The sequence below is a fragment of the Coregonus clupeaformis genome, chromosome 20, assembly GCF_020615455.1.
Source record: "Coregonus clupeaformis isolate EN_2021a chromosome 20, ASM2061545v1, whole genome shotgun sequence".
Taxonomy (NCBI): Eukaryota; Metazoa; Chordata; class Actinopteri; order Salmoniformes; family Salmonidae; genus Coregonus; species Coregonus clupeaformis.
In genome coordinates, this window is record NC_059211.1 from 44,493,996 (window position 1) to 44,518,906 (window position 24,911).

Here is a 24,911-nt window from a genome sequence, read left to right on the forward strand (position 1 = left end):
CCCCTTCAGGAACCTTTTCACTGTCTTCTTGGGAAGCAACTCCAGTGTAGATTTGGCCTTGTGATTTAGGCTATTGTCCTGATGAAAGGTGAATTCATCTCCCAGTGTCTGGTGGAAAGCAGAGTGAACCAGGTTTTCCTCTAGGATTTTTCCTGTGCTTAGCTCTATTACGTTTATTTTTTATCCTGAAAAACACCCCAGTCCTGAACGATTACAAGCATACCCATAACATGATGCAGCCACCACTATGCTTGAAAATATGGAGAGTGGTACTCAGTAATGTGCTGTATTGGATTTGCTCCAAACATAACACATTGTATTCAGGACATAAAGGCATTTCTTTGCCACATTTTTAGCAGTATTACTTTAGTGCCTTGTAGCAAACAGGATGCATGTTTTGGAATATGTTATTCTGTACAGGCTTCCTTCTTTTCACTCTGTCAATTAGGTTAGTATTGTGGAGTAACTACAATGTTGTTGATCCATCCTCAGCTTTCTCCTATTAGAGCTATTAAACTCTGTAACTGTTTTAAAGTCATAATTGGCCTCATGGTGAAATCCCTGAGCGGTTTCCTTTCTCTCCGGCAACTGAGTTAGGAAGGACACCTGTATCTTTTTAGTGACTTGGTGCATTGATACACCATCCAAAGTGTAATTCATAACTTCACCATACACAAAAGGATATTCAGTGTTTGCTTTTTTCTTTTATCCATCTACTAATATGTGCCCTTCTTTGTGAGGCATTGGAAAACCTCCCTGGTCTTTGTGCTTGAATCTGTGCTTGAAATTCACTGTTCGACTGAGGGACCTTAAAGATAATTGTATGTGTGGGGTACAGAGATGAGGTAGTCATTCAAAAATCAAGTTTAACACTATTATTGCACACAGAGTGAGTCAATCCAATTTATTATGTGACTTGTTAAGCACATTTTTACTCCTGAACTTTTTTAGGCTTGCCATAACAAAGGGGTTGAATACTTATTGACTCAAGACATTTCAGCTTTTCATTTTATATTAATTTGTAAAAAATGTCAAACAACATAATTCCACTTTGACATTATGGGGTATTGTGTGTAGGCCAATGACAAACAATCTAAATGTAATCCATTTTAAATTCAGGCTATAACACAACCAAATGTGGTCCTCTGTAGCTCAATTGGTAGAGCATGGCGCTTGTAACGGCAGGGTAGTGGGTTCGATCCCCGGGACCACCCATACGTAAAAATGTATGCACACATGACTGTAAGTCGCTTTGGATAAAAGCGTCTGCTAAATGGCATATTATTATATTATAAAAAGTCAAGGGTGTGAATACTTTCTGAAGGCACTGTATGCCTATACTCAATCAGCTGATCTAAACAATAGTTTGTATCATGACAGTGTAGTTCGGTACTATAAACTAACATCAGCTGTCATGGCTGCGTATTATATCTGTTATGGCAGTGTTATAATAGTGTTAGGTTAATATATTTGGCTAATGTCTATCAGATTTTTTTACTAGAAAATATGTGCTGCATTAGCACCATCAAGAGATTATATAGTTTGACCTAGGACACAAAGTTTTCTGTTCATACTTGACATATCGAAAAATGTCCTTAGAATTCTATAATTAATGTTTTTTGGAAAGTGGTAAATCATATTATGCTATCCATCAGAGGATATTCATCGAGCATGATACAATATAACCTTTTCGAGAGCGGGCTCTAGCAGATAGTTTGAAGACTCCAAAAGTCCCATCTGACTATTTGGAACTCATTCCTTATTGTTCTTCTGGAGTTACAAAGAGGCCCATGCCTACAATTGATTGATATGGTGTTTATTGTTTAATTTAAGAATAAAATAATTTGCCTAATTAAACATGATTGTCTATTAATCAATTCCATTCCTGTAACTGCGTAATTCTGCTTCAGGTTTTGTTATCGCCTCTGTCCCTGTGGGTGACAGGAGGGAGCAGTAGCCTACTGAATATTCTGTATTCCACCGCTTGTAAAGAAACACCCTGTGATCTTCCTACCTTCACAAAGCTTCTGAGGGGTAAGCTACAGAAAGAATATCTATTTTTCATAAACTGATGAATGGGAGTTTTCTCCCCGCAGAATCCTGAAGCATAAGCATACTGGAAAGGGGCGCATAGCAAACTGATGAACAGCCCTTTCTCTCAATGAGACCCGAAGTGAAAAGACGCAGCAATGAATGACATTCTACTGGCAAGAGCAGCAGTCGTGCGCAGCTACATCGAGCACAAAATAACTATTGTGGGGATAGATGATTGATAACGCAACTGCTATAGCGCAGGCCGGGAGAGCGAAACAGATGTAATTTTCTTATGGTACAGCTGGTTCAGTGCCACTGGGTGCTGCATGGATTGTTATTGCAATCAGTCCTTCTACATCAGCCACTGCTACCAGCAATCCCAAATTACTTAGGAATTCCGGACGGCTGTCTGAGGAGCAATATTGCTGCAGAGCTCTACGGGAATGCCATGTGTCGTGGCGCGACATAAGAACCGCTTTGTGGTGTCTTCTCCACCCGGGACAGGTGGTGTTGTGTGTGCTGGGGGTTAGTGGGGGTATATGGATACACAACCCGAGAGACAGTTGTCTTAGGGATGTCACGCCGCCGTACGGGATCAGTTTTTTCCAGAGACAAGTGCGACAGAGAAGAGTAGTAGTTTACAAACGACGTTGGGATTGACGAAAACCTCGGACCTCTCTCTCCTCTTCTTACATACTGGATATTAATCCAGCGGACATCAGACTGTGTGGAGGCAAGAACTGTGTAATCGTCGCGTTCCGGGCGCACCTTTTACTCGACAATCAGCGGTAAGTGAGCGGAGCTGTCCAACGTTGGGGTCCGGTGGTTGAGGGTGGTGGTGCGCGCTATGGGACATTGCCTCCGGTCGCACCGTGCCGATGCTTTGGGTATAGTGGTGTTCCGAACATAATGAAATGTGATGCATTGTGATGGGTTTGAAAACGTCTGAATCGAATGTGGGGAACATACTTGAAATTATACGGCATTTGCCATCAGAGGAGTGTCACCAACCAGCCACACATGTCGACACAAATAATTGTGACATAATTATAGGCTACACTTTTGTTCAATAGCCTAATATTACCTGGATCTTCTAGCATTGTGTAGTTTCTCGACTTCATACTGCGTAGCTCCATGTCCAAGCCATATACCGTTTTTTTTGTAACAGACAGACAGTACGATTTATTAATTGTTGACTATAAGAAGGTATGCTAATGTCTATGACTTCCATATTTATTAGGAAAGTAACTGACACTGCATTGTTTTGCTATTTTCAAAAGAATGTGCAATAGCAGGCTATGATAATGTATTTTCCCAACTAGCCTACTGTTACAATGAATTGAACACTAAAATTGTATTATTATCATTATTATTATTATTAGGAGTATTATTATTATTATTATTATTATTATTATTGATTACATGTAATACAAAAATTTAAATGCACAAAAATGACTCCTTTTACTCTTCTCTCACATGAAGAGTTCAGTAGCTATGAGAGCAGCAGCCCTCTCTGTGACTGCTGTGATTGGTGTGTCTGTCTAGTGGCGCTGCTGGTGGTTGTGTATGCTGCTCTGTGATCCTGTCCAAGGCCCCGGTGTCACTACACCCGTCCTCCCCTCGGGCTCCTCTCTGTCCCTTTCCCTCTGTCCCTCTCTTTCTGCAGCAGCTGCTGCTGCCTTTACAGTACACTGAGTTTGCTGTCTGGCTAGTGTCAAAATCAAATTCGAGTTTTTATGTGAGGGCTAACTCTGAATTGCTGACACTGAGCTCCCCAACGTTTCTTCTTTTGGGAGAAAGCTGCAGGTTTTTGTTGTGCTCCCGGTTTCAAATTCAAATTGCCTTTGAGCTGCCTTTTGTTGGGCACTGCGGTTTGTGGACTGGAAAGGGAGAAAAGTAAGTGAAGTCCCCAAGGGTCAGAGCATTCCAATAATGAGCCCAAGTGTGAGAGATGATAGGAGAGCTGGAGAGAAAAGGGGGCTAGGTAGAGGAGACAGTTTTGTGAAAGATATAGCCAAGGGAATAGCACAAGCCCTCCCCTCACTCTCATGTGTCAATCAGGCTCTAAGGACAAGGGGCTCTTTAATATCCCCTGAAAGCCCTCTCTCTCTCACTGGACTCTGCCACAGGTTGCAGACCTTACCTACCTTCTCTAACCTACTCTCCTGATGCCCAGATGCTGGGCTATTGTTCTACAGTCCCAGCCTCATGCCGTTGTTTTCTTTGCCTGTGTGTAGAGAGAGAGAGAAATGGAGAAAATAGAAAAAGAATAGAGAAGTAGTAAAAATGGGAGAAACGCGAAGAAAAGAGAGAGGGGAGGGCTGCTGGCTGCAGCTGGCTAATGATTCATCTGTTGGTGCTGTGTTGTGTTGCGTGCTGTGCGTTCTCCTGGCTAGGGAGTTTCTCTCCCACACCTCTCTCCCGGCTAATGCCTTCGACCTCCTCTTGTACACTCATCATCCCACTAGCACTGATTACAGAATAAATATCATAAGGAATACATTAGGTGAGAAGAACAGAGGAAATACCTGTCTGATAAACGCTGCGATCTCCTCATTGTACGTTCAGTTTTAATTTCCTCAAGAGCCGAGGAGGATGTATTAAATAAGAGCAAACAGACCCCTATTAGTAGGCCTATGGTTACTTTATACACTCTCGCTGCTCCAAGGTGGTGTTGATTTCGCTGTTTTTTGTGCAATGCTTTCCTATTCTCCAGTGCTCCTCACAGTTTAACAAACTGACCAGTGAAGCTCAGCTAATCCCCAGCAAGCAGAGCACAGTGATTTATTATAAAGTTACTTAATTTGGAGAGATCCACAACTTCCCTCCCTACTTCCCTCCCTGCACTCTGGGCCAAAGAACCCCTACTGCTCTCATTGTGGAATTCTCAATGATCAACTCATTTACAGGATCTGTCTGAGTGTGGTTGTAAGTGGGAGAAAGAAAAAGAGGAGGAGAATTTGTTTGTCACAGTCTGTTAGTTTTCCTGTGTGTGTGTGTGTGTGTGTGCGTCTGTGCACCTAAATGTGTGTGTGTTTGTCTTTCTCTCTGCCCCTGTGTGTGTGTGTGATTCAGTGCCGTCCAGGATTTGTTGAATGGGGGCCCTGTTAGTACCCTCTCCATTCTCTAACAGTCGCGCACGCCGGCACCCCCTAGAGCAAGTGTTGTGCCTACTGTGCTAAAATAACAGGTGCCCCTGTCCTGTCGCAGGAGGACTTAATCCCCGCCACCCCCTCCTGGGGATTACGTCACCTGGCCAGAGGAGCCCGATCACATGCTCTGTGAGAGAACTGGCGACATCTCCACCACCCTCTGACTGATTGCCTAATACCAATACTATTGAGCTGCCTGCCTGGGGGCCCCAAGGCTAACCTGCTCTGCCGCCCCTCCCTCTCCCTCTCACCCCCTCTCCCTCCTCTGGACCTTGATGTCAGGCCCTCCCAAGCAGTGTGGTCTCTGTGGGTTGTCAGGAGAATGACACTGCCCACTGGGACTGAATGGGACAAATTGACCATAACAATGTTCCCACTTAGCATGTGAAGTGAGGAGAAAGGGAAGGTGAAAGAGAGGCTTGGTGAGTGGCAGGCCGTGCTGCAGAGAGCAGCGCGAGGAGTGGACAGGGGCTCCTGTTGCATGAATCAGCAGTGCCTTGTATTCTATCCATCTGACCTCGCCATTTACGCCCGGCACACAGCAGCCCTCCGCTGCTCCCGCTGTTTATGTTCGCCCAAGGATAGTACTGGGGTTGCTATGGCAGCAGGATAAAAAGGTTAGCCGGTGACCCCTGGAGCCTTTATTCCCAGGGTCCAATGGGCTTGCAGGGTGGTGGCTGCCGCTGACCTGTGGAGAGGTGCGGCTGGATAATTTGTATATCTAGTGCAATACCAAAGCAAGGCAGGAGGATAAATGAGTTCAAAGAGAACGTCCCCTGAAATAGTCAATAATGAGAGCTCTTTCATTTTCCCTCAACAGCTTTCACATTGCTGCTCTCTCTCGTTTTGAGTCATTTGTCTTCTATGTTTTAATTTGCTGTCTGTGGCCTCTGAAAAGGCTCAGAGAAGGTGAAGGGTATCTGTTACATAAACCTGAGATGATGGTGGAGCACAATGCTACAGTCTCACTGAGGACTGACTAGGCTAGCTGTTGAATAAAGATCCTCCTATATGGTTAATATACAGTATTACTTCGCCATGAAAATCATTCCATGCCTTTGGCGGAATGCTTTTCACGGCCTGTTTGCTTGTCATTGAAGCGTTTTCACATGTCTCTCTCCCCTCGGTGCATGAGGCTGGTTGGTCGTGTGTGTGCGACCGCTGACATCGCCGTTGTAGCGTATAGAGATTTGTTAACGAGGGGAGAGACTAATGAGGGGCCACCGCAAGGAGAGATGGGGACAGATTGGTCCCCCTATACTCTACACCCCCCCCACACACACACACACACACACACACACACACACAATGAGGGGGATTGCAAGGAGCCTGGCTCTTTCTAATTGTGTTGGTGCTGACTAACAGGTCCTTGTTGTTGGATGTGGAGGAAGTGGAAGTGATTGTACAGAGAAACAATGACACAGACATCCTGAGTCACACTTCAAACATCACCAGCACAGTGTTAAGCTGTGGAAGTATGCCCTGTAGGCCCACGGATATGATGCTCCTCATTTATATCAGCTTTGGGTTTTAGGGACTATATACTTAGATTGCTCTCCCCGATAGTTTTATGTTTGCTGAGAAACTGTGAGATTGTGCTTGTTTGTCGTTCTTTGCCTAGGGACTCCTCTTGCTGTTGTCAGTGTACTGTAGTCTACCAGTAGGTACTGTGGTTCTCTTCATTACCGGGCCATTCTGTTCCTCTCTGCCTGCCTGCCTGTATTGCTGTATTTATTTTCTTATGCATAGTGCCACTTGTTTTCTGCTTTGAAGTAATTAACGGCTTACTGCATTCTGTGACCCGGGGGATCCAGTCATGCGTGAGGCAGTCATGCTGAAGAGACTCTGTACTGAGGGGAGGGGAGGGAAGGGGGTGAGGAGGGACTGGTGCCAAGGCCTGGGTGTACTGTGTGATGGGTTAAGCCTAGCTATGAGTGTGAGGTAATGTTCTCAAAGACCCAGGGAGGGGGATGGATGGGAGGGGGATGGATGGGAGGGGGATGACGGTCAGAACTACAGCAGGGGTGGAAGACCTGCAGGATTCCACTGGGTGGGCAGAGGCAGAATAGACACTGGAGACCGCTTACTCTGATGAAATGGGCCCTCGAAAGCACTAAATCAACAGTTCACGAGCACCAATTAATGTATGGAGCCGGCATCTCTGGTGTGAGGAATCGAAGGGGTCTGGCTGTGCTGAGCGTCTGCTCTGCCCCCTCTCTGTGGAGCTAGTCAGAGAGCCAGGGGCTGTGAGTCAGAGATGAGGGGATGATGAGAGGAGGATAGGGAACATGTGATGGAGGGATGGAGGGATGGAGGGAAGAGAAGAGTGGCCCAGGGGCCATCTGGAGGCAACAGGTCTCAGGACAGCAGGCGGGCTCCAATCAGAGCATCACATGGTCTGGGTTAGGGCCAGAGTCCGAGCCAGGGTCTACCCCATCCAAGGCCCCCTGTCTGATGCTCTCTTCTAACAGGCCACAATCTGTCACCTGACATCCTCTATCAGCTCCAGTTGTGCAGTTAAGCGTTATGGATTAGAGAGCTGGTGGAAATTGACTCTGGATGTTTGATTATTAAATGGTATTTACACAATCTTTCCAGATGAGTGGTTTGGGTTATAGGTAGAAAATCAATCTGTGAGTGTTCTGCATACTCAAAGAGCAAGTTATTTGTGATAGAGAGGATTATGGCTGGTCATTTCCATGTTAAAATACCCATGAGCACCAACATGTGATGTTCATTGGAGCATGTCAAATTGAGCGTCAAATGAAAGCTAAGAGTCTATATTTTGGGGAGATGAAGGCATAGATACATGTTGTTGTTTTTTTTAGCAATTTTCCATCTTAGAAATTGATTTCTGTTCAAATAGATGGGGTAATAAATAAATAAAAGGGGTCTTGGAAAACATCTACCAGAAAAAGTCTTAAAAGGTGTTAGAAATACATAAAAACACGATTGTTGAAGTAAAGACCCCTGTCAACTAATTTCAATACTTACATTTAGTTTTGGATAAATTATTTGCGTTCTGTAAGTTTAAGAAACATTGCCTTGTGCCTTGTAATTCCGTTACCAAAAACCCACATATTTTAAAGATATTTTCTAATGAAAGTTCACAGAAGTAACAAGTACAGGTAGACCTACCAATGAGTTATAGTGTTTTTACTAAAATACATTTTGGTTTATGAATTATGAAGTGATTAAAACTCGTAATTCTGTCCAGCTCATAACTGTTTTCTTTCTTTCTGTTGTCTGGTGGTCAGAGCGAGAGTGTGAAAACAGTCTGGACAACCCCTCCCTCTCTCTCTATCTGCCTCTCTCTTCTCTCTCTCTCCAGTTAATGTTACCTCTCCCGGCTCTTACTGATACCTACAACATGAGCCCCATCTCTTTCCATATACAGTGCATTCGGAAAGTATTAAGACCCCTTCACCTTTTCCACATTTTGTTACGTTACAGCCTTATTCTAAAATGAATTAAATAAATGTTTTTCCTTTATCAATCTACACACAATACCCCATAATGACAAAGCGAAAACATGTTTTTAGAAATTTTAGCAAATTTAGAAAAACTTAAAAACAGAAATACCTTATTTAAATAAGTATTCAGACCCTTCGCTATGAGACTCGAAATTGAGCTCAGGTGCAACCTGTTTCCATTGGTCATCCTTGTGATGTTTCTACAACTTGATTGGAGTCCACCTGTGGTCAATTCAATTGATTGGACATGATTTGGAAAGGCACACACCTGTCTATATAAGGTCCCACAGTTGACAGTGCATGTCAGAGCAAAAACCAAGCGATGAGGTGGAAGGAATTGTCCGTAGAGCTCTGAGACAGGATTGTGTCAAGGCACAGATCTGGAGAAGGATACCAAAAACTCTCTGCTGCATTGAAGGTCCCAAAGAACACAGTGGCATCCATCATTCTTAAATGGAAGAAGTTTGGAATCACCAAGACCCTTCCTAGAGCTGGCCACCCAGCCAAACTGAGCAATCGGGGGAGAACGGCCTTGGTCATGGAGGTGACCAAGAATCCGATGGTCACTCTGACAGAGCTCCAGAGTTCCTCTGTGGGGATGGGAGAACCTTCCAGAAGGACAACCATCTCTGCAGCACTCCACCAATCAGCCCTTTATGATAGAGTGGCCAGACAGAAGACACTTCTCAGTAAAAGGCACATGACAGCCTGCTTGGAGTTTGCCAAAAGGCACCTAAAGGACTCTCAGACCATGAGAAACAAGATTCTCTGGTCTGATGAAAGATTGAACTCTTTGGCCTGAATGCCAAGCGTCACGTCTGGAGGAAACCAGGCACTGCTCATCACCTGGCCAATACCATCCCTATGGTGAAGCATGGTCGTGGCAGCATCATGCTGTGGGGATGTTTTTCAGCGGCAGGGACTGGGTGACTAGTCAGGATCGAGGGAAAGATGAACAGAGCAAAGTACAGCAAGATCCTTGATGAAAACCTGCTCCAGAGCGCTCAGGACCTCAGACTGGGGCGAAGGTTCACCTTCCAACAGGACAACAACCCTAAGCACACAGCCAAGACAACAGCTGCAAAATCTGGACCCCTACAGCTGGGCTAGACAATCTGGACCCTTTCTTTCTAAAATTAACTGCCGAAATTGTCGCAACCCCTATTACTAACCTGTTCAACCTCTGTTTCGTATCGTCTGAGATCCCCAGAGATTGGAAAGCTGCCGCGGTCATCCCCCTCTTCAAAGGGGGGTGACACTCTAGATCCAAACTGTTACAGACCAATATCCATCCTGCCCTGCCTTTCGAAAGTATTTGAAAGCCAAGTTAACAAACAGATCACTGTCCATCTCGAATCCCACCGTACCTTCTCCGCTATTGCAACCTGGTTTCCGAGCTGGTCATGGGTGCACCTCAGCCACGCTCAAGGTCCTAAACAATATTATAACCACGATCGATAAAAGGCAGTACTGTGCAGCTGTCTTCATCGACCTGGCCAAGGCTTTCGACTCTGTCAATCACCACATTCTTATTGGCAGACTAAATAGCCTTGGTTTCTCAAATGACTGCCTCGCCTGGTTCACCAACTACTTCTCAGATAGAGTTCAATGTGTCAAATCGGAGGGCCTGTTGTCTGGACCTCTGGCAGTCTCTATGGGGGTGCCACAGGGTTCAATTCCCGGGCCGACTCTATTCTCTGTATTTATCAATGATGTCGCTCTTGCTGCTGGTGACTCTCAGATCCACCTCTACGCAGACGACACCATTTTGTACACATCTGGCCCTTCATTGGACACTGTGTTAACAAACCTCCAAACGAGCTTCAATGCCATACAACACTCCTTCCGTAGCCTCCAACTGCTCTTAAATGCTAGTAAAACTAAATGCTTGCTCTTCAATCGAACGCTGCTTGCACCCGCCCGCCCAACTAGAATCACTACTCTCGGTGGGTCTGACTTAGAATATGTGAACAACTACAAATACCTAGGTGTCTGGTTAGACTGTAAACTCTCCTTCCAGACTCACATTAAGCATCTCCAATCCAAAGTTAAATCTAGAATCGGCTTCCTATTTCGCAACAAAGCCTCCTTCACTCATGCTGTCAAACATGCCCTTGTAAAACTTGACTATCCTACCGATCCTTGACTTCGGCGATGTCATTTACAAAATAGCCTCCAACACTCTACTCAGCAAATTGGATGTAGTCTATCACAGTGCCATCCGTTTTGTCACCAAAGCCCCATATACTACCCACCATTGTGACCTGTACGCTCTTGTTGGCTGGCCCTCACTACACTCCTGAACAGCTAATCATGGCTACCCGGACTATTTGCACTGCCCCCCCACCCCATCCTTTTTACGCTGCTGCTACTCTGTTAATTATTTATGCATAGTCACTTTAACTCTACCCACATGTACATATTACTTCAACTACCCAACTAGCCAGTGCCCCCGCACATTGACTCTGCACCGGTACCCCCCTGTATATATAGCCTCCCTACTGTTATTTTATTTTACTTCTGCTCTTTTTTTCTCAACACTTTTTTTGTTGTTGTTTTATTTTTACTTTTTTTGTTAAAAATAAATGCACTGTTGGTTAAGGGCTGTAAGTAAGCATTTCACTGTAATGTCTGCACCTGTTGTATTCGGCGCATGTGACCAATAAAATTTTATTTTATTTTATTTATTCATCGCCAAACTCACTGGCTCCAGGTCATCTATAAATCACTGCTAGGCAAATCCCCGCCTTATCTTAGCTCATTGGTCACCATAACAACACCCACCCGTAGTATGCACTCCAGCAGGTATATCTCACTGGTCATCCCCAAAGCCAACACCTCCTTTGGCCGCCATTCCAGTTCTCTGCTGCCAATGACTGGAACGAACTGCAAAAATCTCTGAAGCTGGAGACTCTTATCTCCCTCACTAACTTTAAGCATCAGTTGTCAGAGCAGCATACCGATCACTGCACCTGTACACAGCCCATCTGTAATTAGCCAACCCAACTACCTCTTCCCCATATTGTTATTTATTTTGCTCAATTGCACCCCAGTATCTATTTGCACATCATCTTCTGCACAGTGTTAATACTAAATTGTAATTATTTTGCACTATGGCCTATTTATTGCCTTACGTCCATAACATACTACATTTGCACACATTGTATATAGATTTTCTATTGTGTTATTGACTGTACGTTTTGTTTATCCCATATGTAACTCTGTGTTGTTGTTGTTTTTATCGCACTGCTTTGCTTTATCTTGGCCAGGCTGCAGTTGTAAATGAGAACTTGTTCTCAAATGGCCTACCTGGTTAAATAAAGGTGAAATAAAAATAAATAAAAACAACGCAGGAGTGGCTTTGGGACAAGTCTCTGAATGTCCTTGAGTGGCCCTGCCAGAGCCCGGACTTGAATCCGATTAAACAAATCTGGAGAGACCTGAAAATAGCTGTGCAGCGACGCTCCCCATGCAACCTGACAGAGCTTGACAGGATCTGCAGAGAAGAATGGGAGAAACTCCACAAATACAGGTGTGCCAAGCTTGTAGCATCATACCCAAGAAGACTTGAGGCTGTAATTGCTGCCAAAGGTGCTTCAACAAAGTACTGAGTAAAGGGTCTGAATACTTATGTAAATGTGATATTTCAGTTTTTAAAACCTGTTTTTGGTTTGTCATTATGGGGTATTGTGTGTAGATTGTTGAGGAAATAAAACAATTTAATCAATTTTAGAATAAGGCTGTAACGTAACAAAATGTGGAAAAAGTCAAGGGGTCTGAATACTTTCCAAATGCGCTGAGCACCGACCGACACCGGACGGTCATGGATGTTAAAAAGTGGTTGGAATTTGGTCAGTCTGCCCTGACCTTGATTTCAACATCCACAGACGTCGTCTTTTGGTCTGGTTTGGACCGGCCTTGATTTCAAGGTCTACAGGTGTAGATTTTTTATCTGTTCCGGACCGGCTTTGACTTGGCCCAAACATAGACGTCCATTGTTGGTGACTGGACCAAATCTGAATCAATCATAGTCGTCTATGTTTCACAAGTTTGTGTATAGTGTAATGTGTGCAGTCGTGGTCAAAAGTTTTGAGAATGACACAAATATTAATTTTCACAAAGTCTGCTGCCTCAGTTTTTATGATGGCAATTTGCATATACTCCAGAATGTTATGAAGAGTGATCAGATGAATTGCAATTAATTAAAGTCCCTCTTTGCCATGAAAATTAACTTAATCCCCCAAAAACATTTCCACTGCATTTCAGCCCTACCACAAAAGGACCAGCTGCCATCATGTCAGTGATTCTCTCATTAACACAGGTGAGAGTGTTGACGAGGACAAGGCTGGAGATCACTCTGTCATTCTGATTGAGTTAGAATAACAGACTGGAAGCTTTAAAAGGAGGGTGGTGCTTGAAATCACGTGCCGTCATGATTGCTTTGCATAAAAAGGGCTTCACAGGCAAGGATATTGCTGCTAGTAAGATTGCACCTAAATCAACCATTTATCGGATCATCAAGAACTTCAAGGAGAGAGGATCAATTGTTGTGAAGAAGGCTTCAGGGCACCCAAGAAAGTCCAGCAAGCGCCAGGACCGTCTCCTAAAGTTGATTCAGCTGCGGGATCGGGGCACCACCAGTGCAGAGCTTGCTCAGGAATGGCAGCAGGCAGGTGTGAGTGCATCTGCACGCACAGTGAGGCAAAGACCTTTGGAGGATGGCCTGGTGTCAAGAAGGTCAGCAAGGAAGCCACTTCTCTCCAGGAAAAACATCAGGGACAGACTGATATTCTGCAAAAGGTACAGGGATTGGACTGCTGAGGACTGGGGTAAAGTCATTTTCTCTGATGAATCCCCTTTCCGATTGTTTGGGGCATCCAGAAAAAAGCTTGTCCGGAGAAGACAAGGTGAGCGCTACCATCAGTCCTGTGTCATGCCAACAGTAAAGCATCCTGAGACCATTCATGTGTGGGGTTGCTTCTCAGCCAAGGGAGTGGGCTCACTCACAATTTTGCCTAAGAACACAGCCATGAAGAAAGAATGGTACCAACACATCCTCAGAGGGCAACTTCTCCCAACCATCCAAGAACAGTTTGGTGATGAACAATGCTTTTTCCAGCATGATGGAGCACCTTGCCATAAGGCAAAAGTGATAACTAAGTGGCTCGGGGAACAAAACATCGACATTTTGGGTCCATGACCAGGAAACTCCCCAGACCTTAATCCCATTGAGAACTTGTGGTCAATCTTCAAGAGGCGGGTGGACAAACAAAACCCCACAAATTCTGACAAACTCCAAGCATTGATTATGCAAGAATGGGCTGCCATCAGTCAGGATGTGGCCCAGAAGTTAATTGACAGCATGCCAGGGCGGATTGCAGAGGTCTTGAAAAAGAAGGGTCAACACTGCAAATATTGACTCTTTACATAAACTTAATGTAATTGTCAATAAAAGCCTTTGACACTTATGGAATACTTGTAATTATACTTCAGTATACTATAGTAACATCTGACAAAAATATCTAAAAACACTGAAGCAGCAAACTTTGTGAAGACCAATACTTCTGTCATTCTCAAAACATTTGACCACGACTGTATTAATGTGATATTTGAGTGACTTGAACATTACTACAAAATATATGGGCTAAAAAACCTTGCTAAAAAACGTTAGCTGACATGGGCTAGTGGATCTGGACATTTCTGACAAGTTATAAATAACTCTTTAAGGTATTAAATGACTGACATGACACGAGGAAAACTAATGATGCAATACCCAATTTCTAAATTTCATCTTGTGCATTCTACTGAAAGCCGGACTGAGTTCCTTAAAAAATAAAGAAAAGTAGAGTAGAGTTCAGTACAGTACAGTAGCGCACACTAGAGTTCAGTATAATGTATTGTATTGTACTCTACTGCACTTGACTGTACTCTACTATACTGTACTGTATTTTACTGTACTATACTGTACTGTGCTCTATCCTACTCTACTGTACTGTATTGAACTCTACTGTGATGGGCTGCGCTGTATTTCTACCTTTGTGTACCAATTCAGGATACATCACCATTAAGAGAATGACATTCATATCCATAATTAATCATTTCTGCATAGTACAGATCAGGGACCCATGATGTAATTCCGTTACCGTAATTCTGTTACCAGGTGTAAATGCACTTCACTTACTGTAATTCAATAACCAAAATATTTTTTTTCAAACTCAAGTTGTCATGTCATAGCTGACACCCCATTTTTTCTGCAGACATCTTTGAATCTTAATTCGGAGCAGATATTTTTGGAAACGTTTTTTGGGAAACGTGGTCGCATAAAAAACAGAAGGAGATTTTACCGTAATTCTGTTACCAAACTTTACATCTGCAGAGTTCTTCCAGTAAATGTATTTACATTTTTCAGAGCACCCGTCTGACGCACATTCACATATCAGGGATAGCTGTTTGAAGCTCGGCAGTTCAGCTATAACAGTTCAGCTCGAACAGTCCTTATCGTCAGAATGGTACATCTACACCTCAGCTTAGGTAGTTTGAATTTGCAGCATGGGGAGTGAGTTCAGTTAGAGATGACAGTATTCACTTTATTTCAAAGTTGGTGGTACGATGCCATGGAATGATCTCTGCTTTGGAGATTTCTCTATTTCTCTATGTGGGAGTTTATAATAATAATAGTGGTGATTTGCTTTGGTCATCATTTAATTTTGCTTGGTGTGTGTGCCAATAGCCTTGGTGTTTTGTCATCACTAGTGTGTGTGTATGTGTTTTTTGTTTGTTGGCGTGTGCATGCCTGTATAGGTGTATGTGACTGTGTCTGTATGTACAGTATCTCACAAAAGTGAGTACACCCCTCACATTTTTTTAAATATTTGAGTATATCTTTTCATGTGACAACACTGAAGAAATGGCACTTTGCTACAATGTAAAGTAGTGAGTGTACAGCTTGTATAACAGTGTAAATTTGCTGTCCCCTCAAAATAACACAACACACAGCCATTAATGTCTAAACCGCTGGCAACAAAAGTGAGTACACCCCTAAGTGAAAATGTCCAAATTGGGCCCAAAGTGTCAATATTTCGTGTGGCCACCATCATTTTCCAGCACTGCCTTAACCCTCTTGGGCATGGAGTTCACCAGAGCTTCACAGGTTGCCACTGGAGTCCTCTTCCACTCCTCCATGACGACATCACGGAGCTGGTGGATATTAGAGACCTTGCACTCCTCCACCTTCCGTTTGAGGATGCCCCACAGATGCTCAATAGGGTTTAGGTCTGGAGACATGCTTGGCCAGTCCATCACCTTTACCCTCAGCTTCTTTAGCAAGGCAGTGGTCGTCTTGGAGGTGTGTTTGAGGTCGTTATCATGTTGGAATACTGCCCTGCGGCCCAGTCTCCGAAGGGAGGGGATCATGCTCTGCTTCAGTATGTCACAGTACATGTTGGCATTCATGGTTCCCCCAATGAACTGTAGCTCCCCAGTGCCGGCAGCACTCATGCAGCCCCAGACCATGACACTCCCACCACCATGCTTGACTGTAGGCAAGACACACTTGTCTATGTACTCCTCACCTGGTTGCCGCCACACACGCTTGACACCATCTGAACCAAATAAGTTTATCTTGGTCTCATCAGATCACAGGACATGGTTCCAGTAATCCATGTCCTTAGTCTGCTTGTCTTCAGCAAACTGTTTGCGGGCTTTCTTGTGCATCATCTTTAGAAGAGGCTTCCTTCTGGGACGACAGCCATGCAGACCAATTTGATGCAGTGTGCGGCGTATGGTCTGAGCACTGACAGGCTGACCCCCCACCCCTTCAACCTCTGCAGCAATGCTGGCAGCACTCATGCGTCTATTTCCCAAAGACAACCTCTGGATATGACGCTGAGCACGTGCACTCAACTTCTTTGGTCGACCATGGCGAGGCCTGTTCTGAGTGGAACCTGTCCTGTTAAACCGCTGTGTGGTCTTGGCCACCGTGCTGCAGCTCAGTTTCATGGTCTTGGCAATGTTCTTATAGTCCAGGCCATCTTTATGTAGAGAAACAATTCTTTTTTTCAGATCCTCAGAGAGTTCTTTGCCGTGGGGTGCCATGTTGAACTTCCAGTGACCAGTATGAGGGAGTGTGAGAGCGATGACACCAAACTTAACACACCTGCTCCCCATTCACACCTGAGACCTTGTAACACTAACGAGTCACATGACACCGGGGAGGGAAAATGGCTAATTGGGCCCAATTTGGACATTTTCACTTAGGGGTCTACTCACTTTTGTTGCCAGCGGTTTAGACATTAATGGCTGTGTGTTGAGTTATTTTGAGGGGACAGCAAACTTACACTGTTATACAAGCTGTACACTCACTACTTTACATTGTAGCAAAGTGTCATTTCTTCAGTGTTGTCACATGAAAAGATATACTCAAATATTTACAAAAATGTGAGGGGTGTACTCACTTTTGTGAGATACTGTATATGTCTGTATGTAATGTATGTGTTACGATAATACTTCAGTGATTGCCCCATTCCTGCTGGTGATTTGCTGGCGATTGTGTGGTTGGTCTGTGAGTGCTGGAGCATGCCCAGCTAACTAGGAGACCGTTGGCTGGAGCTGTGGGTCTCCTGGGCAGACAGCCCCTCTGCCATGTGACAGGCCTGGAAAATGGCCTTTCTCAGTAGCCTGCAGCGACACTGCTGCACTGCCCAGATTTCACTGTTGTTTATCCTTATCCTGCTTGTAGTCTAACCTTTTAAACAATTATCTGCTTGCTCCATATAAATAGCATAGCTTGTCCCCTCTGTTTTGTTTCAATTCCAGCCTGCTCTATCTCTCTTAGTCATTGCCGTAGCCAAGGAAACTCAATCCCTGAGTCTAAACTAAAGAAATAATCAGTAGAGGCTGAAATGCCTGTGAACCCAGCTCTCACAGGCATGTAGCCTGTAGCCTGTCATAATTTAATGTTCCATGAAATGCTAAGGGTGGGGTAACAAGGGCAAGGCAATGACAGAGTTTTTCCATGTTCACGCAACTGAAGAAGAATAGCAACGAAAAAGGAATAGCAACGAATAGAATCAACATATTATGTTGGTGTGGAAATTGTAAGCACATGTTGGCACCAGGAAAGAATGGCCCAATCATCCTAGAAATATGTGGTTGTAAACATTCTCAACTGCCCCCTTTACACAGCATGCTCCTGGCTTTTAGGGAATTCAACTGTTTTTGGCACTTTTTCTGTATTGATGAACCTCAGCGAGAGGTATAATTGTGCTGCTCCGGGGTTGAGAGCTTAGTTTAAGTAACACTGGAGAGTGCTGTTACTGCCAATTGTTAAAGATGGCAGTTATTTTAGAATGGGTTTTTATAGCCGTTGGACAGGGGTGTTCCTCCCTCTGCTACTTTTTTTGTTGGCCCGGCCATTTCACCCGCTTGGTGCTTCTCACTGCTGTTGTCATCGGCACCATTAACTGTCTCAACAAAGTGGCTTTGAAGCTCCGCACGGCTCAGGGCCTTATAGAGGGACAGCTCGGGGGCTCCAGTGTTGCTCCTTAGTTCAGATTTCTGTCCCCTCCTATACGATAAGGCCCTCAGGACAGCTGGGCCAATTACTCTCCCTGTCCTCTCTCTCTTTCTGTCTCTCTCTCTCTCTCTCTCTCCCTCTCTCTCTCTCACTCTGTGTGTGTGACCTGTGACCTGTGACAAGTCCAGGTGAAAAATTATTTGAAAATTCTTTGAAACGGAATACTTTACAGTTGATACAGTAAGATGCTTTGATAGTAACATACAGTACATCAATGTTAAAGACAGAACCTAAAACCAAAATAGGCCCTGAAGTCATGCTTTAAAAATGACACACTCACTAACACAGACATGGATCGGTTTTCTAAACAGATGTAGCGACTGTTGGCACAACATTTTATCAGCGTATCTCTAGTTAATATCTCTGCCATTTTTAAAGTCACGCCCCCCTCTGTCCTTGACTTCCTAAATAAGTCTATTTAACACATGTATGTTGTAAGAATCTTTATATCACAAACATAATTTGTGTGTTATAAACAGTTTTAAGAAGATATGTCCTTTACTTTCCCAGAGTATCAAAAAGTGATTTTCTACAGATACTAATGAAAATGCTATTGTGTTATTTTCAATAATATTTTTTTCGTATTCTGATGTTATCCAAGACCTTTATAAACACAACCAAAGGATCATTTTTTCCATAGCATATATGAAATGTATTTATTAGACGGTTAGAATGTTAGAGTTAAAATGACTGCTCATTGGCTCCCTCAAGGCCCGGCTTTTTTAGTGTTAAGTGAATGCCTAGTGTGCATTACTTGATTGTCTTTCAAATCCTAATCAGATGGTTAATTTACTGTCTTCGGGACATTTACCAGCTGGCAGTATGGAAAGCAGGTTGATCCTATCTCTTTATCTCTGCCTCCTTGTCTCCCATGGATGTCTCTATGGTTTCCACACACGCCGTTTTGTTTTGGGAGTCGACTCGTGCTAAAAGAGCTGTCTGGGATTTTATGGGGGTGGGGGTGGAGGCGGGGGTGGGGGGTAAATGTGTGGGCTGAATCAGCCATCAGCCCAGTGCTGAGCAGAAAAGGCCATGCAAATCCCTGTGTCGGTAGCTGTGTAGAGCCCTTCATTAATATACTAACACTCCTCCATTATTCCAGCGCAGCCCCAGCTTCATTCGGGTCCAGCAACGTATCCACATACTCCTAATGGCTGACCGACTGGCTGCCTTGCTGGCTGGGGATCACCGCCCGCCTGAAAAACACCTTTATATATTTATATACTTGTCACTTAGCCTTTGTCACATTCGCAGCAAGGAATGTGGAAAAGCTGATTATGCTGCCTGCAATCTATTCTGTTTGTATTTTACTGGCCACTGGGCTGTGCGTTGGCTGCATTGTTATGCTTGTTCCCTGCTGCTGATAAGGAGTAATTGCTGGTGTGGCTGTGCTGGGCTCTTCCTAGAGAGTTCACGCTGCATCCAGGCTCAAGCAGCCTCTGAGATGCTTTTTGTTCACATGAAGAGTCTAAATATGAGTCTTTGTGTGCTCCACTGTTGCTGGAGGTTTTTCCATCGGATAATCCATTTCTATTTTTTCACCTCAAATGAGACAGTGTTTTCTCTTCTCAGTCTGCGAAGGAGTGCCAGACTTCCAACAGCAGTGCTCAACCAAACAGGCTGGGTGTGTGTCTTTGTGTGCATGTGTGTGTCTCCAGAGCCTCATCTGTGCCCTACTGTCTCACTCCAGGCTCTTCATTAGTCTGTGTATGTTAATGAGTCACACCTCTGACCAGTGCAGCATGTCTGTGCCCGCATGCCAACCAGGGCCTCAGTCAGCTCTGCCCTCTACCTGGCCTGGCATGGGCAAGGTGGACACCATGACCTTCCCCTCACTGCTCCGTGGCACTGTGCCCAACCTGTTCTTCCCGTCTGCTGGTGCTAAGGTGCATTAATGAGTTGCCATGCCCCCACCCGCTGTCACAGTGTGTGGCTTATTACCTCCCGACAGAGCCCACCGACCCACTTTATCCCTGCCTCCATTCACAGCAGCAAGGCAGGGAGCCCAACCAGAGCCCATTACTACTGCCAAGGAGACCATGAGCCCAGACACACACACACACAGCCCAGCAACAAAAATGATTCCGCTACAGAAAAGGCCTTAATAGCATTTGTTTGATATTGTGGATATTTGTCCTGTGGGAGAGTATTGCTGTAAGCTTAAACTCCTGATGTGGAAATACATCTTAAAGCCATGCGTGCTTTGCTACTTGGTGCACTTTGTTGAACTGCTGACATTAATTCTCCCTGACTAAACCCTATGAGAGTAGGGCGTACTCTGGGGGATCCTGCCCTAGAGATAGTTTATGGTTTGTAAACACAGTAGCAGTCTGAGCTCCATCCCAGCCTTACTAGAGAGCATGATTAACATCAGGCTGATACTGGACGTGTCAAACTAGTTTCACAGGCGGAGATTGTTATTTAGTCTGTCTGTCTGTACGTCTGTCTGTACGTCTGTCTGGATACAGAGGATTTGTTATTGTTGTGAGGCATCGCGTGGAAGGAAAACCCATGGCATGATTATTGTAAGGCTCATAGAGTTGCCAGCCAGACAGTAATTCCTCTGCATTCTATTACCATACTCATTCATGTGAATGACTATACACTCAAATCCAGTCCGGAGCCAGCTAACAGAGGCAGGCAGGTCCCGCAACCAACGCAGGATTCCTGGCCAACTAGTCTGGAAAATTAGAATGCCCACTCAAGGTTGAGTCACCTGTGTCAATATAGCTATCTCTCCATCAGTAATTTATACTGCAGTGGAATATACATCTCCTGTTCTGACAGAGATACTTTGCCACCTCAAAGGTTTGTGCATCTGCTTTAGAGTGTTGTTTCTATGTATATCAGAGAAGTTAAAAGCAGATTGGTATGCTGTTATTCTGAAAGTTCTTGTGATATGGTGTAATTAACCCTTCTCCTGACCTCAACGTAAAACATGTGTATAAAGAAGTCTATAAATGAGTTTTCTAGCCCACTATCTCTTAGCACACATCCTGCATGTGACAATGTGACAATGTGACAATGTGACAATCAGGATGTGCCGCAGTGGGATTGTAGCTCTTGAAGTTGAGTGACAGTATATTTAAGAATTAATTTGAGTGTTGTGCTGGTTGCATTCATTGTTTTTGTGGGTTTTGTGCCTTAGGGAGAAGGATGGTGCAACCCTAGGCTGTCAACAGAGGTGTTTAACCCAGAAAAACTAACAAGGAAAATATTTTCCTGGTCTTTTCACTACTTAATTCATTCTGGTAAGTGATGTCACTGAAGAAAAGAGGGAACGTCATAAACATAACACTTTATGTAGGCCTAAGCAATTTTATGATAATTATTCCAGTGAGAAGCATGTTTGTTTAAAATGCAGACTTCAGAGAGCGAGGAGAGAGAGGAGGAAAACAGAAACGAAAACAGAAAAACCTGAGAGCAATCACATCGTCGAGCTACAGCGGTTATGTATTTCATTACAACCGGAACACAGCGTAAATAGCCTGTTATTTCAGGAAGTGCTTTCGTTTGTTCCCCTCAGAATAGCTTGGGAAATTGGTCTGGGACTGTCTATTGTGTCACATGTTTCAGTGTATATTTAATAAGAGCCCCTTAATATAGAGCACAACCCGATCCCCCATCCATTAGCAGAGCTGCTTAATATAGAAATCCAAATGCATCCTTTCAACCAGTCCAGGAACCCCCTCCCACCACCCCACCACCACCCCTCCTAATGTAATGTTGGGTGTCAGCGTGTGACATACAGCCAGGCTCTTTTACTGGGCTATAATAGAACCACTCCTCTGGAAGGCTCAGTGCCCATGGCAAGACTTAGATAGACAGATAGCCTGGCCAGATTAGTCCTGACAACCAGAGGACCCCCTCCCCAAACCAGGCCTACTATCACTGCCAATTATATAGATTGCATCAACAAACTCAGCCAAGCTGCGCTGAGCATCAATATCCAAGAGGAGTACCCAGGTCAATATCTGTGAATGAGAGGGGTAAAGGCCTTCGCCCTGGTACAGTGTGCGTTCACTCGGAAGGAGAGTGGCCGAGCGAGCGTCTCAAAGTTTTTCCGCGGGGACCTGGGGACGGCGCTGTGCTGAGTGGCTCTTAGAGTGGAGTCTATGTAAGAGTGTGCGTGTGTGTTTCCAGTCCAGCGGTCTGAGGCGGACCTGGGCCCGGGGGTTTGGCCTGTGGCCACGCCAGAGATCCAGTTCCTCTGTAATGTTCTGCCTGTGGGCCTCTACTGGGTCGGCCAGGACAGGCAGGGGGAGCCTGGGACATCTCCAGAGTTGTACTGCACGCCAGGAAAGTAAAGAAATAAACGACCCTAGAGTGAGGGTTTGAAGTGGGCCAGTGGAAGTTGGTTGGAGCACCGAAGAAGGCTGTTTTACAAGACCAAGGAGGAGGAGGGGAAATGGAGGAGTTTGGAGTGCAGAGTAGGAGGAGGAAGAGACAATGTTGGCCTGAGTTCAGATGAACCGTTACCCTGAGGAGCAAACACCATCAGCACAACGTGAACGAGTGTTCCAGGAAGTAGGGAAAGCAGACAAAAAAAAGTATGAGAGAGAGAGAGAGTTTTCTTTACTGGAGTGTGTGTGTGCACTTGTACATGCATCTGTGTTTGTTTTTGTTCATGCTTGTGTGTGAATACTTCCCCTCTCCCTGTTGCTTTTATAAAGTCATTTTGAGACCAGCGGCGGTCTCCAAAGTTCCGAGACGCTTGGGTGGCTTGATACAGTTTGGCACCAAGTGGAGCACAGACAAGCCCTGGAGACACCATTTAGTTAATTAACCAAAAAATTACACTGATTCACCAGGGTGATAAACAGGAATAGGGGGAAACTCTCACGCCTCCTCCTCTCCTCCACCGGAGAGAGGGACTCCAAGTTAGTTTCAGGCTGTTTGCTCTTCCATCAGCAATAAAGGATATTAAAAGTAGTATCTTATCTAGTGTGAGGAGGTGATGCTGATTTCAGTATCACTTCTTCCTTTGTTTCTGAAGTATGATGCATCAGCCGATAAATTACTCAATTTATGTAACCTCTGTCCGTGATACATGTCCTCTTATCATCTGATATAGCACATTTTCTATCATTTGTGGGCATTTGTGCATACCGTGAATTCAAGGACGACTGACTGTGGATTTAGGCTGGCTGTGTGTGTGTGCCCTTCCATGTGTTGTGTGTGTGTGCAGCGCGGCAGGAAGATGTTGATGACTGAAGGTAAATAAGAGTCACGGGGGACTGAACAGACAGAGCATGCTGGGCTCATGTAAAGTGCTGGTGGAAATGATTAACGTTCTCGCCGTCCCAAAAGAACCCCCGCCTGCTTTACTGTGCCTCATTTGCTGTGAATCCACTTTTGTGAGGGTGATGGTGGGGGGGGGATAATTTGGGAAGAGGAGATAGGGGGTGTTGTTTGATGTCAACTCCCTCACTCCTCTCCCATGGCTGTCTGGCACTCTCCCTCAGTGCAGACTGGGGTGTCTGGGAGACAAAGTGCGCGGTGAGTCCACTTTGAGCGGTTGAGAAACTTCCTGATGATGACGCTGGCTGACAACTATCCAAGTGAACAGAGAGAGGATGACCCTATGCCCTCCTTGCCCACTTGGCTCCCTCACCCGAGCTGCTCTGTTCAGCCCATTTCTGCTACCTTGTACTCTCTTTCCTCAGCCTCTGCTCTGGCTGGCCCATTGCCTTCATGCTGAAATGCTTAGTGCCTGAATGCGTGATTGTGCTCTGCCTCTGCCTATCTAAACATTTCCTTTAATAGAGTCTGCCTGCAAATTGCCCTTATAAAAAAATAAATATTGTTGTTCATAGAGCTACAATGATGGAACATAATAGCTGGCTGCCACCTGCCTGTGCTCTGAGTGGAGCTGAAGATAATGATACAGGGATTAGCTAATGAGATGATGAGGGAAATGATATGGATATCCCATCCTGCATATGTCCGCACTTCCTGTACTTTGATGATAGGTGATTAAATGTGTCATTATCATACAGGAAATCTTCAAAGCAATTAATCCAGAGCTCAGGACCGTGCATATTAGTATTCATGATTAATACATCACCATATCGTAAACCTGTAGTTTATTTTTAGTGCTGACCTGCAACATTATTAGAAGTACTGATGGACATCAGAGGGCTGTTCCAACATTTTGTACCTGAGCACTTTGGCCAGGCATTCACTGTGAGAGTTCCTGTGATTGTGTGGGATGCTGGACAGACAGTGGGTTACAGTATTTACCCTGGTCCTCTGCCCACTATGTCACAGCAGGGCTGCATTGTTCCTACTCATGCACTTCCTAATGCACTGAGCAGGGCCAGCCACTTCAATGAGCCCTGACAGTGAGCAGAACACATTAGCTGAGATGCTTTACACACAGAAACCTAATCAGAGTGTGTGTGTGTGTGTGTGTGTGTGTGTGTGTTAGTAATAGCTTTCGTTCATCTCCATTCCCACCTTTAGTTTTTTAATGGGAGGCGTCTAGTTGGCCCTGCACATAATAACATAATAATATAATATGCCATTTAGCAGACGCTTTTATCCAAAGCGATTTACAGTCATGCGTGCATACATTTCTTTTGTGTATGCACATACTGCACATACTGTGCCCTTAATGGCTCTCACTGTAGGCATACATTGAGTGAAAAATAACACAAAGCAGGACTTCAATGTCAT

The 24,911-nt window shown here is 44.6% G+C and overlaps 1 protein-coding gene across 4 annotated transcripts in view; it reads left to right on the forward strand.

The window, feature by feature from the left end:
• Positions 1–1,976: 1,976 nt before the first annotated feature.
• The window catches only part of LOC121533484 (semaphorin-6B-like), a 163,680-nt gene continuing 140,745 nt past the window's right edge, over positions 1,977–24,911 (forward strand). For all 4 annotated transcript variants that reach the window (XM_041839460.1, XM_045205511.1, XM_045205512.1 and 1 more), the window contains exon 1: positions 1,977–2,822. The gene's annotated coding sequence lies outside the window, so the exon portion shown is untranslated. The remainder of the gene's footprint in view (positions 2,823–24,911) is intronic.